At 39.8% G+C, this 15,285-nt stretch overlaps 1 pseudogene; it reads right to left on the bottom strand.

The window, feature by feature from the left end:
- Positions 1-6,243, bottom strand: part of LOC116091606 — a 7,615-nt pseudogene extending 1,372 nt beyond the window's left edge.
- Between the last annotated feature and the right edge of the window lie 9,042 nt (positions 6,244-15,285).

Consider the following 15,285-nt stretch of genomic DNA (forward strand, 5'->3'; position numbering starts at 1 on the left):
TGTGTGTGTGTGTGTGTGTTGGTTGGTTGGTTGTATTTGTTTATAACCATGGTAGCCAGAGCAGGATACCAAGATACCAATCATCTTCCTCTGGAGCTCTCCATATTATTGTCTTAAGACAGCCTCTCATTGAACTAGAAGTTCATTATTGTGACTAATAGGTCTAAACAACCAGCTCTAGGGGCACATTGTCTCTTTGACAATGATGGTGTTACAGAAATACTCAGCCATGCTCAGATGCTTACGTGAGCTCTTGTGACATGAATTCAGGTCTCAGTACATGCAACAAGAATACTTAACCACTGAGTTATCTCAAGCCTTATTCAGGCTTCTCATTAATTTCTAAATGGTTTCAAAGAAAGACAGAGAGCACTGGAACATTTTTCTCTTCTTAACACTGTCCAACAATGTCCTTAGAACCTTCATTCGCTTTCTTGTCTCTCACTTATCTTTTGTTAGGATGATAACTGTGGACTTCAGTACCTCAGACCTGTCTAGTAAAGGGGGTGTCCAATTTCATAAAACAGGTGTTGAGCAGGACTCTAACCTCCATCATCTGGATGTCAGAATAGGCCCTGCTGACATGACAACAACACATTGTCTCCAAATGTTTACCTACACTCCCACGAGAAATTATTCCAACCAAACACCTTCCTAGAACAGGACTGGGGAAAAGGCTGGCTGAGAAGGGAAGGGAGATCCTGAAGCTTAGTGGGTATGGAATGGTTGTGAGCCTTATGACTGTAGCCATCTCAAGAAAGACCCCCAGGTAGGAACAAGAGATAGTGGCCCACTCTATACATCCTGCCCAAAGAATCCATGCTTAGGTAGTGTGAGACACACCCATAAGCATTGTCATCTGTAGCAGTTGGTTGTTGATTTTGCTTTGATGGTAAATAATAGCGAAGTCCGTCCCACCAATGAATGAAATGTTGATCCTGTGATTTGGCCCTGAGGAAGAAAGTGAGTCATATAGTCTTCAAAATTCTTCTTTAAAGCCCCAGAAAATGAACCTGAAACTGAGCACTCACAGATGTAGAAGACACCAGGATTATTTCATTTTACTCTATATATATCATGAACTCAACATACCCTATGGGTTTCCTGTAACACAGAACAAAAGCATGTCTCCCTCTCTGTGTCATCAGCTCTGTCCACCACTTTACCCACCTATGAGGTTATATATTGAATTGAACCTAGATCTTTCTTTTGATACAGCCGCCAGCCAAGGATCAGCACATGGCTTTTCACAATCCCTGTGTCAACTCCTACTATGGTCCACATTATGGCAGGTGGGAGGACAAGAACGAAATGGTCCTTGTCTGGAAAACCTGCCCATATTCCAAGTTCTGGACAGGCTTCATGTGTGTACAAGTCATTTTCTTCCAGGGCCAGGACTGCCCTAACTATGCTCATGTGTCTCCAAAAGTATCTGCTAGAAGACAAGAGTCCTAGATCTTCCACCATTACTCCTGAATCTTCACTGCACATACAAATCAGTAAAATATTGTGGGCCCTGTGCCTGCACAGAAATAGGTGCAGCATCTATACTGACTCTGTGGAGTAAGCAGTACTGGAAAGGAAAGTTTCAGTAATCCAGGGAGTGTCATAGGAGAACATTAGTTGATGTGCTGAGCCTTTTGTTTGCAGCCAGTGTCCTGTGAAAATTACTCCTGTGCTTGATGCATTCACCTGACACATTGCCCAGACAATACAAGAGAATTCAGTGTTGATATGACAATGCCTGGCTGAGATCAGAAGTATGTTTGTGTGAAGGTGGGAAGTCCATGAAGCAAAAAGCAGTAAGGGCTTCCTGATGGCAGGTACTCACGAGATATTCATCCTAAATTCCAACTTGCCAAAAATGTTCTTGACGAAAATGAAGGGAGGCAGTAGGTTAAACTTCTTCTTTGCAGGAATAGGTGGGTTTCCTGCCCATCGAGTTATATACCTAGGAGCTAGAGAGGAAAACCATCCTTGAGAGGGAAAGAAAAAAGAAAAAGGTAAGCTAAGGAAAGGGGTTCCAGGCATGAACAGAGATGGAGAAAACTAGAGTGGGGTTCTTGTCCCTTCTGGATGGACATCCTATGTTGAAGGATCAGGAAGAGTCCTGGTCATAGTTAGCCCCTTTCTGTCATGAGCAGGCAGATTCAAACAGGCTAGAACAGGGATCTTGAATCAAAGATATCAGTCCTGGGACAGGATTGTTCTAGGGTACCTACAAAGGTCCTACCCACTTAAACATGTAAAAAAAAAAAAAGAATCACCAAGAGGACAAGGATAAGAGAATTATCATGAGATGTCAACTCCATTTATTCTTGGAATGAGAGAGAAAAGAACTTAGGATCACTACCAAGAGTTGGGATATAATGCTATGGAGATGTCACTAGAGGGAAGTAGGGTACTGGGATTCTACCTTCAACCTGGGAAGCATGTTTGCCTCCAGATCAGCTAAGATTCCAGGAGGAAGCTGTGAGTTATCAGAACTGCCACAATAAGCCTCTTTATTCATCATTTCCAGGGTTTGGAAAGGAGGCTGGTCATCTCCAAAGTTCTTTATATTTTCAAACATATCAACTTAAACATCAAAACAGCTTAGGAAGTCTATCCATCCAGTCAACCCTTCCAATACCCAGCAGAGCTCAGCCCTCAGCAAAGAACAGCCCTGAATTGTACCCATCATCCTGTATGAGTCTGTCGCTGAGAAATAGAAACACTGAACAGGGTAATTTCTGCAGAATTTAAAAATAAAAATGTCTTTAGAAGACCACAAAGTGAGAAAAGAAGCAGGTTGGCTTTGTAGCAAACTGATGAGAAAAATACCTCCATAAAATATCTCTTGGCCTCTGGGTGCACCCAGTGTCAGATATCAAGGCAAACCATGCTGGAGGGCAGACACAAAGTCATAGCAGAGGGTATCTCATTGATGTCCATTTAAAGATCTCAGCAACATCCCTGAGACTCTAATCTACAAAATCCAAATCAATCAATCTACCCAACTCTCACCTTGTCAACTGTGGCAGAATACTCAGTATTCCTGAAGGATAATTTTTCCACAGAGGGTAGGATCAGAATCACAATCAGCAGGAGAACTTGCATGGTCACCATGGTGACTCTGTGCTCTTGTCCTCCTTGCAGCTTGCATATATTGAACTGGGTGACACTTCATCTTCACAAAGCCTCATCAGATAATACAGTAGCTGTACTATTTTCTTTGGACCTCGTAAATATATGGTGCTAATCTCTATAATTAATCACATGCTTGTGCTTTCACTCATTTGCAGGAAGTCTTGTCAGGAAAAAAGAATGTTATCAAAGTAGCTTGTGACCTCTGAGAATCCAGACCCAGGAGGATAGCAAGGACTCCTGTGCTCTTACACTACACATGCCTGCATGTATTCCCACCAAATTGCCACATTTCCTCTTCCTTCTTAGAACCTCCATCTCAGTAAACACCCACAAGATCATCTCCAACCAACAATAATAGACACAAAAATGTACTCTTCAGCCACAGCCCTCTAATGATTGAGCTATGGTATCACCCTTCAGTAACCTAGCCCATGTGTCCATTTTCCTCTCCTGCTTACCATGCTCCTGAGAATGCTGACAGTCTCTCTGACTCTCCATACCTGCACATCAAATCTCTCCCAAGCTAGTAGCTTGGTCCTACACATATCTAAATCCTAGCAAACTTTTTCATAGTGCAGATGGCTTCTGTCTCTCCATGATCCAGGAGAGGTTGGGAGTCAGGACCCCTGAACAAAGCACCCTGGGGGTCTCCAAATCTCACATCTCTTTTATTCTGTGCCACACCACAAAGCAAATTTCTTATCCTGTAAATGTGCATATATGTAGCTGTATGGTCCTGGTGTGCTGAATGTACATGTATGTGTGTCAGAGTACCTATGTGTGAATGCTGTAAATTGCAAACTTTTTGTCTACTTTATTAGTTTATTATAGCTCTGCCACCCTTTAAACACTTATTCCACCTTAGTTTCTCCCAACTTCCAAACACAAGATAAGAGAGAAAGATGTTTAGAAGGGAAAGGGTATGTACATCTCTTGGGACTACTTCCTGCTGATTACAGCCGTTGAGTTCCTTAGGGCAAGTCCAGTCTTCATATATACTTTCCAGGATTCCAAGCACAAACTATCTTCAGCTGACAAGAATCATGTCCCTCATAGAGCATAGTTAGTGTCTGCGGACAATCTGAAGAAATCACATATCCCCATACCAAAGGATTAAAACATAACATGAATGGATTTTTTTTTTTAGAAACTAAAATTCTCACTACAGATTGAGCTTGTGCATTTGTGTTTATGTGTTCATCTGTACAAATGTCTGTGTGTGTTGTTATCTCTGTTTATGTGACATTATGCATTTGTGTTTCTCTGCATGCAACCCATTAACATGACTATGTATTGAATATGTACCTATCATGTCTGTATAGAGTATCACTTTACATATGTCATCATGTCTGTGTATGGGACTATGTATAGGACTGTGTATGGGACATTTTTCTGTGTGTGCTCATGTTTCCATGTGTATTTCTATAAGAGAGACAATGTGTATTTGTGTACATACTCTCTGTTGGTTTCTTATATGTTATTTTTGCAATACAGAATGTTCTATATATGATCAGGGTTTCATGTGCTTGTTCATTATCTGGAGGTATTCTTTGGGAAAATGTGACCTCACTAGAAGACTTGGACATGAGCACAATTTCATGCTGAGTCATCCCTAAGCACTCAGCTTCCTGACCACCAAGATATGAACAAGCTTCTGACTAACTTCCCACAAGTACCTGAATTAAGATAAATGAAATAAAAAATTATATTTTGAAAAGATTGACAATAATGCCAAATCTTACCAAATTTAAGGAAAAGTAAACCTAATGCCACAAAGGGCCATGTCTATGTCTGTGGTCTTACTGTAATTGGGTCTATGTTAATATCTATGTCCCTTGTTGCTACCAAAGATGTGGGGTATGTCTGTGGTCTATGCCTCAGCATGAAGCCACTTTGATTTCTGTGATTCCAACTGCATCCAAGGGCTTTAGCTAGGTCCATTTCCATATATCAGGAGACCTGTTTGCGGAATGTGCTGACATCAGAAACTATGTGGAAGCCCATGATCCACACTTCTATGGCTCTTATGGATTCTAAAGAGCAAATAAGCTATTTTGGCAGTGGCATTGATCACTATCAATGCAGAGTTGAAAGATGTATATGGAAGAATTCTGTGACAAATGCTACCCTTATTTAAACCACCTCTCCCCCCAAAATAGGAAGCCATCAAAGATAATTCATAAAAATTGTGATATAATGTTGAAGTGTCACGTTCCACAATATATAGATTCCAGCAGAGATATGGGAGGAAAAGAAATATTTTCTGCGTAACAGGCAGAACACTGAGAGTTTGACCACACAACTGTGAGTATATAAATAACATAAATTGGATTGTTTTGTTTTGTTTTTTACTAGTGAGGGAGAGGTCATCAGGGAAGCAAGGGAGTATGGTGTCAAATCCCCAAAGAATCAATAAAAATATTACATTGGAAAAAATGGAAAAAAAAAAACGAAAATTGAAAACAATAAGAGATGTAAGAGAATAACCCATGAAATTCAGAGGATCTTGAGGATATATCTGAAAAAGTTGTACTCTTTCTTGCTGGTCAAGAAAGCCCAAAGAAAGACAATTAAGCACCTGAACCCATCAGCTACACTGACACATGGCAGACAGAAGAAAGACATCCAAGCACCTGTGACAAACATCAATAAGATGGACAAATATGTGATGGAGAGACAGGAAAGCTGGAGTACATGGTGGAGAGATAGAAGAGAAGGCAAAGCCAATGGTCTTATGTACTCTGGAGAAAGGTGGGACTGGAGACTTCATAGAGGTGAGGTACAGGTAGATATGAAGAGATCAAGGGCCATGTATGGTCATGTGGCCATGTTATAAGCAAAGCCTGTGATGATTATCCCAGGCCCATGTTAAAAGTAAAGGCCATGCAAATGTCTTTGCTCTAGACTGATGTCTGAGGAAATATGGAGCTGTTCTAACCCATTACCAGCCACCATACTCAGGATAGTTAGCCCCTGCTTCTGCCTAAATACTCAAGCCAGCATAAATACACACAAGGCCCAAGTGACACGAGACTTACCTGCACTGCTGAACTCAGCCTTTCTTTCAATCTCCATCTTCACATGGGCCAGATCAGCAGGCCAATACTGTCCCATACTTTACAACCTATCTGCCTCCCAGGAGGTCTGAAGAAACCAAGGACACAGCCTGCTGTCTCCTAGGAGGTCTAGAGTAACCAGGGACACAGGGTGTCTGCCTTAACCAGGGGCACAGTCCTTCATGTTTGCATCTCCATCTGTTACTGGAGCATATTCTGCCCCTGGAGGCCAGAGCCTGCCTGTCTCCCAGGAGGTTTGCCCTGGCCAGGAACACAGGAGGCCTACTGTAACCAGAGACGCAGGAGGAACCCCCTAACCAGAGACATCACTGCCTGACTCCCAGGAGGTCTGCTCTAATCTATCTAAAAGAACTCTAACTGCCTCCAAGGAAGCCACCACCACTAAGAGACACCCAAAACCAGTTGACACCAAGAAAGTTGGATGGCTAGAGGGAAGTGCAAGAACATACTCAACAGAGCCAAATGCAATTTGGCACTACCAAAATCCAATTCTCCCAACACAGAGAGCCCTAGATACCCTAACACACCTAAAAAGCAAGATTCTGACCTAAAATCCCATTTCATGAAGATGATCAAGGCCTTTAAGGAAGATATAAATAACTCACTGAAAGAAATACAAGAAAATAGGTAGAAGCCTTTAAAGAGGAAACAAATAAATCCCCTAAAGAAATACAGAAAAATACAATCAAGCAGGTGTAGGAATTTAACAAAATGGTCCAAGACCTAAAAATGGAAATAGAAGCAATAAAAAAGACACAAATGTAGGCAACCCTGGAGAAGAACAATGTAAGAAAGACATCAGGAGCCACAGATACAAGCATCACCAACATAATACAAGAGATGGAAGAGAGACTCTCAGATGCACAAGAAACCATAGAAGATATTGACACATCAGTGAAAGAAAATACAGAGTGCAAAAAGCTCCTAACCAAGAACATCTAGGAAATTCAGGACACAATGACAAAATTAAACTTAAGAATAAAAGGAATAGAAGAGGATGAAGATTCCCAGCTCAAAGGACCAGAAAGCATCTTCAAATAAATCATAGAAGAAAATATCCCTAACATAAAGAAACAGAAGACCAAAAATGTACAAGAATACCAAATAGATTGGCTGAGAAAAGAAAACCCTCTCATTACATAATAAAATACTAAATGCACAAAACAAAGAAAGGATATTAAAAGTTGTAAGGGCAAAGAGCCAAGTAACATATAAAAGCAGACCTGTGAGAATTACACCTGACTTCTCAACAGAGACTCTAAAAGCCAGAAGATCCTGGACAGACGTCATGCAGACCTAAGGGAACACAAATGCCAGCTCAGACTACTATACCCAACAAAACCCTCAATCACCATTAATGGAGGAACCAAGATATTCTATGACAAATCCAATCTTATGCAATATTGTTCTACTAATCCTGCCCTACAGAAGATACCAGGAAAAAAAAACAAAACAACTCCAACACAAGGAGGGTAACTACACCCAAGAAAAGACGAGAAATTAAATATCTCACAACAAACACAAAATAAGAGAATTACATGCATATAATGCTACCTCCAGCAACAAAAATAACAGGAACTAACAATCATCTGTCTTTAGTATCTCTTAGTACCAATGGACTCAACTCTTCAATAAAGACACACAGACTAACAAGCTGGATATGTAACAGGATCCAGCATTTTGCTTGCACACAAGAAACACACTTCAGTGGCAAAGACAAACATTACCTCAGAGTAAAGGGTTAGAAAAAAGTTTTACAAGCAAGTGGTCCTAAGACACAAACAGGAGATGCCATTATAATATCCAGCAAAATAGACTTTCAACCAAATGTTTTCAAAAGAGATGGAGGAGAACACTTCATGTCCATAAAAGAAAAAATCTACCAAGAGGAACTCTCAATTCTGAACATCTATGCCCCAAGTGGAAGGGCACCCACATTTGTAAAAGAAACATTAATAAACCTCAAAACACACATTGAAACTCACACATTAATAGTGGGAGAGTTCAACACCCCACTCTCAGCAATAGAAAGATCATGGAAACAGAAACTAAACAGAGACACTGTAAAACTAACAGAACTTATGAACCAAATGGATTTAACAGATAGATACCTACAGAACACTTCACCCCAAAACATAAAAATATACCTTCTTCTCAGCACCTCATGGAGCCTTCTCCAAAATTAACTACCTAATCAGACACAAAGCAAGCTTCAACAGACACAAGAAGATTGAAATAATCCCATGCATTCTATCAAATCACCAAGGACAAAGGCTGAACTTTAATAACAAGAAAAGCAAAAGGCACATATACTTATGAAAACTAAACAACTCCCTACTCAATGATAACTTGGTCAGGGGAGAAATAAAGAAAAAAGTAAAGACATTACAGAACTCAATGAAAATGAAGACACAATATACCCTAACTCATGAGATACAAGGAAAGAAGTGGTAAAAAAAAAAAAATCATAGCACTAAAGGCCTCCACAAAGAAGGTAAAAAATTGGAGAGATTCCATACAAGAAACCTAATAGCAAACCAGAACGCCCTAGAACGAAAAAAAGCAAACACACCCAAGAACAGTAGACTGTAGGAAATAGTCACACTCAGTTAGAAACAAAGAGAATGATTAAAGAATCAAGAAAATCAAGATCTGGTTCTTTGAAAAAATGAAAAAGATAAATAAACCCTTAACCAAACTAACTGAAGGGCAAATAGACAGTACCAAAATTTACAAAATCAGAAAAGAAAAGTGAGACATAACATCAGAAAGTGAAGAAACTCAAAAAATCATCAGAAACTACATCAAAAGTCTATATGCAACAAAATTTGAAAATCTAGATGTTCTAGACAGATCCCACATGCTAAAGTTAAATCTAGATCATATAAACTATCTAAACATCCCTTAACCTCTAAGGAAATGGAAATAGTCATTTAAAAAAATCTTCCAACCAAAAGAAGCTCAGGGCAAGATGATTTTATTGCAAAATTCTACCAGACCTTCAAAGAAGAGCTAATACCAGCAATCCTCAAACTACTCCACAAAGTAGAAAGAGAAGGAACACTGCCTAGTACATTCTATGAAGTGATAGTTACTCTGATGCCTAAAACACACAAAGGTACAACAAATAAAGAACTTCTTTGCCCTTTAAGTTAGTTTGGCTAGGGGTTTATCTATCCTGTTGATTCTCTCAAAGAACCAGCTTTGGTTTAGTTGCTTCTTTGTATTTTCTTTGATTCTATTTGGTTGATTTTGGCCCTGAGTTTGACTATTTCTTACCTTCAACTCCTCTTGGTTGAATTTGCTTCTTCTTGTTCTAGAGCTCTCAGGTGTGCTGTTAAGTTGTTAGTGTAAGTTCTCTCCAGTTTCTTTACCAGGGCACTTAGTGCTATGGACTTTCCTCTTAGCACTGCTTTCATTGTGTCCCATAAGTTTAGGTATGATGTGTCAATATTTTCAGTAAATTCCAGATATTTCTTAATTTCTTCCCTGACCAAGTTATCATTGAGTAAAGAGTTGTTCAGTTTCCATGTGTATGTGGGCTTTCTGTAGTTCTTGCTGTTATTGAAGACCAACCTTAGACCATGGTAATCTGATAGGATGCATGGTATTATTTCAGTCTTCTTGTATTGGTTGAGGGTTGATTTGTGACCAATTATATGGTCGATTTTGGAGAAGGCACCATGAGGTGCTGAGAAGAAAGTGGATTCTTTTGTTTTAGGGTGAAATGTTCTGTAGATATCTGTTAAATCCATTTGGTTCATAACCTCTATTGGTTTCACTGTGTCTCTGTTTAGTTTCTGTTTCAATGACCTGCCCATTGGTATTAAAGTCTCTCACTGTTATTATGTAGGGCTCAATGTGTGTCTTGAGGTTTAGTAAAGTTTCTTTTGTGAATGTGGGTGCTCTTGTATTTGGGGCATAGATGTTCAGAATTGAGACTTTCTCTTGGTGGATTTTCCCCTTGATGAATACAAAGTTTTCTTCTTGATCATGCCTGATAACTTTTGGTTGAAAGTCTATCTTATTGGATATTAGAACGGCAACTCCTCCTTGCTTCCTGGGACCATTTGCTTGGAACAACTTTTTCCATCCTTTTACTCTGAGATAGTGTCTATCTTTGTTATTGAAGTGTGTTTCTTGTATGCACAAAATGCTGGATCTTGTTTGCGTGTCCAGTCTGTTACCTTATATCTTTTGATAGGTTACTTGAGTCCATGTAACCTGTGGCTTTATGTAATAACCCATGGCTTTATGTGCTTATGGTTCACTCCTTTTGGCTTTGTTGTCAGATGCTTAATATCTTGTCCTTTCTATGGTGCAGGTACCTTCCTTGTGTTGGAGTTTTCCTTCTAGGATACTCTGTAGGGCTGGATTGGTAGATAGATACTGTTTGAATTTGGTTCTGTCAAGAAATATTTTAGTTTCTCCATCTATGTTGATGGTGAGTTTTGCTGGGTATAGTAGCCTGGGCTGGCATTTGTGTTCTCTTAGAGTCTGCATGACCTCTGACCAGGCTCTTCTGGCTTTCATGTGTGTTGAGGAATCTGGTGTAATTCTGATACATCTACCTTTGTATGTTACTTGGCCCTTTTCCCTTGCAGCTTTTAATATTCTTTCTTTGTTCTGTGTGTTTAGTGTTTTGATTATTATGTGACAAGAGAATTTTCTTTTCTAGTCCCATTATTTGGTGTTCTATAGGCTTCTTGTACCTTTATGGTGATCTCTATCTTTAGGTTGGGGAAGTTTTCTTCTATGATTTTGTTGAAGACATTTTCAGGTCCTTTGAGCTGTGAATCTTTGTTCTCCTCTATTCTGATTATTCCTAGTTTTGGTTTTTTTTAATTTTGTCTTGAATTTCCTGGATGCTTTATGTTAGGAGTTTTTAATGTCTTGAATTTTCTTTGACAGTTGTGTGAATCTCTTCTATGGTATCTTCTGCACCTGAGATTCTCTCATCTATCACTTGTATTCTGTTGGTGATATTTAAATCTGTAATTCCTGACCTCTTTCCTAGGTTTTCCATTTCCAGGTTTGTCTCTATATGTGTTACATTCCCTCTTAACTTCAGTCATCCACTGGACTCCTGGCAGCCTCTTTTGGGGGGCTAACACCTGGGAGCTAAGATAGATGCTCTCTGTTGACTGTTTGTTCATCTTTGAAGAAGCCACCTGAGCACGCCCACCACCTGAGCATGCCCACCACCTGAACCAGCCAGCCATCTGAAGATCTTCTGAACCTGGGGACTTTGGCACCTGAACTTTCTTTGTAGTGTAATCTAGAGACTTGTTTTCAGTTTCTCCTGTGACTATAAAAACTCTGGTTTATTCTCAGTAAAGTGGAGCCTTGATTGGGACGCAACTTGGCTTTGTGTTTTCTCTTTGCATTTCAAATCTTTATTTCAGGTCCTTTATTCCCTCCTGGTTGAGTAGAACCCCGTTCTTGAAACTGTGGGCAGTTTCATATATGTGTTTTCTTTTCTCTTTTTTTTTTCTTTCTTTATTGGGTATTTTCTTTATTTACATTTCAAATGTTATTCTCTTTCCCAGCTTCCCTCCTTCTCAGAAACACCCTATCACATCCTCAATTCCCCTACAGTGGGGCATCTATCAAGCCTTTATAGAACCAAGGACCTCTCCTTCCATTGGTGCATGACAAGGCCATTCTCTGCTACATATGCAGCTGGAGCCATGTATACTCCTTTGTTGGTGGCTTAGACCCTGGGAGTTCTGGGGGGTCTGGTTGGTTGATATCGTTGTTCATCCTATGGAGTTGCAAACCCCTTCAGTTCTTTCAGTCCCCTCTCTAACTCCTCTATTCGGGACCCCATGCTCGTCCCAATGGTTGGTTGATAATATCTGAAGACCCAAGAGTCTGAAGACCTCCCAGTAGATCTACTGCAGCCAGGGCAACAGATCAACAGCTTCTCTGCCCCTGTGAAGAGCCCCAAGTTGGAATTCTGAATAGGTGGTCTGGTACAGCAAAGGCTGCAGGTCTACTAGGAGACATGAAGCAACCCAGGGACAAAAGAGGCAGACTCCAGACAGTCACCAGACCAACAAACACCAGGGATATCCATATGATGAAAGACAAGTGCAAGATCATAAACAACAGAAGCCAATATACATAGACACCATGAGAACCCAGTTCTCCCACCACAGCAAGGCCTGACTATAACAACACATCTGAAAATCAGAAATCTGTCCTAAAATCCTAACTCATGAATATAGTAGAGTCCTTTAAGGAGGATATCAATAATTCACTGAAAGAAATACAGGAAAATGCAGGTAAAGGGGTAAAGGAATTGAATAAAGCAATCCAAGACCTAAAAGTGGAAGTAGAAACAATAAAGAAAACACAAGACCTTGGGCATGAACTCGGAGGCCAGTCCCACAGCCCACACTCCCAGGCACTCTAGCACACCAGGATCTTAGAATCACTGATGAGTAGAATGCAACATCTGTTCCAACACAGCTGGGAGTAACTGGGACCAACAAGATCCAGAAATGCAGGAACCACACGATCCCATACCCAAGCAGTGGCTTCGGTCTGCACTAGTCTATGTTGGTCACTAACTTGGAGGGCAGTCCCACAATCCCCAGAAGAGGCTCTATTCCCAGGTACTCTACCATGACCAGGATCTTCGGATCCCAGAATCCCAGGATCCCAAGAGCTTAGTCATACCAGGATCTCAGGATCTCAGTCAGAGGTAGCTTGATTCCCAGGAACTCTGACACACCCAGAATCTCAGGATCACAGAGACAGATGGACTCTGAAGAGTTCTGACTGAACCATAATTACAGGAAGGACAGGCTCCAGCCAGATATATCAAGGGCAGAGAGCACTAGAGATAATCAGAGGGCAAAAGGCAAGCATAAGAACAGAAGCAGTAAAAACCAAGGTTACTGGGCATCATCAAAACCCAATTCTCCCACCATAGCAAATCCTGGATCACACTGGAAAACCAAGATTCAAATCAAAAGTAACTTCTCATGATGTTGATGGAGAATGTTAAGAAGGACATAAATAACTCCCCTAAAGAAACTCAGGAGAGCACAGGTAAAGAGGTAGAACCCCATCAAGAGGAAACACAAAAATCCTTTAAAGAATTACAGGAAAACACAAACAGGCAAAGGAAATGAACGAAACCATCTAAGATCTAAAAATGGAAATAGAAACAATAAAGAAATCACAAAGGGAGACAACCCTAGAGTTAGAAAACCTAGGAAAGGGATCAGGAGTCATAAATGCAAGCATCACCAACAGAATACAAGAGATAGAAGAGAATTTCAGGGGCAGAAGATCCCTTAGAAAACATTGACACAACAGTCAAAGAAAATGCAAAATGCAAAAAGCTCCTAACCCAAAACATCCAGGAACTCCAAGACACAATGAGAAGACCAAACCAAAGGATAATAGGTATAGAAGAGAGTGAAGACTCCCAATATAATGGGCCACTAAATATCTTCAACAAAATTATAGAAGAAAACTTCTCTAACCTAAAGAAAGAGATGCCCATGAACATACAAGAAACCTACAGAACTGCAAAGAGACTGGACCAGAAAAGAAATTTCTCCCATCACATAGTAATCAAAACACCAAATACATTAAATAAAGAAAGAATATTAAAAGTAGTAAGGGAAAAGGTCAAGTAACATATAAAGGCAGACCTATCAGAATTACACCAGACTTCTCACCAGAGACTATGAAAACTAGAAGATACTGGGCAGATGTCATAGAGACCCTAAGAGAACATAAATGCCAGCCCAGACTACTATACCCAACAAAACACTAAATTACCATAGATGGAGAAAACAAGATATTCCACGACAAAAAGGAATTACGCTCTATCATTCCATAAATCCAGCACTATAAAGGATAATAGATGGAAAACACCAACAAAAGGAGGGAAATTACACCCTAGAAAAAGCAAGAAAGTAATCTTTCAACAAATCCAAAAGAAGATAGGCATACAAATATGCTACCTCTAAGAACAAAAATAACAAGGAGTAACAGTCATTTTTCCTTAATATCCTTAACATCAACAGACTCAGTTCCCTGATAAAAAGACATAGACTAAGAGACTGGATATGTAAACAGGACCCAGCATTGTGCTGCATATAGGAAATGCACCTCAGTGACAAAGACAGACACTACCTCAGAATAAAAGTTTGGAATACAATTTTCCAAGCAAATGATCTCAAGAAACAAGCTGGAGTAGCCATTGTAATATCCAATAAAATTGACTTTCAACTAAAAGTTATCAAAAAGGATAAGGAGGGACACTTCATACTGGTCAAAGGAAAAATCTACCAAGATGAACTCTTAGTTCTGAACATCTATGCTTCAAATGCAAGGGCACCCACATTCATAAAAGAAACTAGTTAAAGCTCAAAGCACACATCATACCCTCACACAATAATAGTGGGAGGCTTCAACACCCCACTCTCAGCAATGGAAAGATTATGGAAACAGAAACTAAATAGAGACACAGTGAAACTAACAGAAGTTATGAAGCAAATGGATCTAATAGACATTTATAAAACATTTCATCCTAAAGCAACAGAATATACTTTCTTCTCAGCACCTCCTGGTACCTTCTCCAAAACTGACCATATAATTGGCCACAAAACAAGCCTCAACAGATACAAGAAGACTGAAATAATCCCATGCACCCTTTCATATAACCATGGACTAAGGCTAGTCTTAAATTCCAACAAAAACAATGGAAAACACACATACACATGAAAACTGAACAACACCCTACTCAATGAGAACTTGGTTAAAGAAGAAATAAAGAAATTGAAGATTTTTTAGAATTTAATGAAAATGAAGACATATCATACCAAAATTGTGAGACACAATGAAAGCAGTGGTAAGAGGAAAACTCAGATCTCAAAGTGTCTCCAAAAAGAAACTGGAAGAGCTTACACTAGGAACTTGACAACATACCTGAAAGCTCTAAAACAAAAAGAAGCGAATATACCCAAGAGGAATAGACTACAGGAAACAGTCAATCTCAGGGCTGAAATCAACCAAATTAAAAAAGAAGAAGAAGAAGAAGAAGAAGAAGAAGAAG

Source organism: Mastomys coucha, unplaced genomic scaffold (genome assembly GCF_008632895.1).
Source record: "Mastomys coucha isolate ucsf_1 unplaced genomic scaffold, UCSF_Mcou_1 pScaffold15, whole genome shotgun sequence".
NCBI classification, from domain to species: Eukaryota; Metazoa; Chordata; class Mammalia; order Rodentia; family Muridae; genus Mastomys; species Mastomys coucha.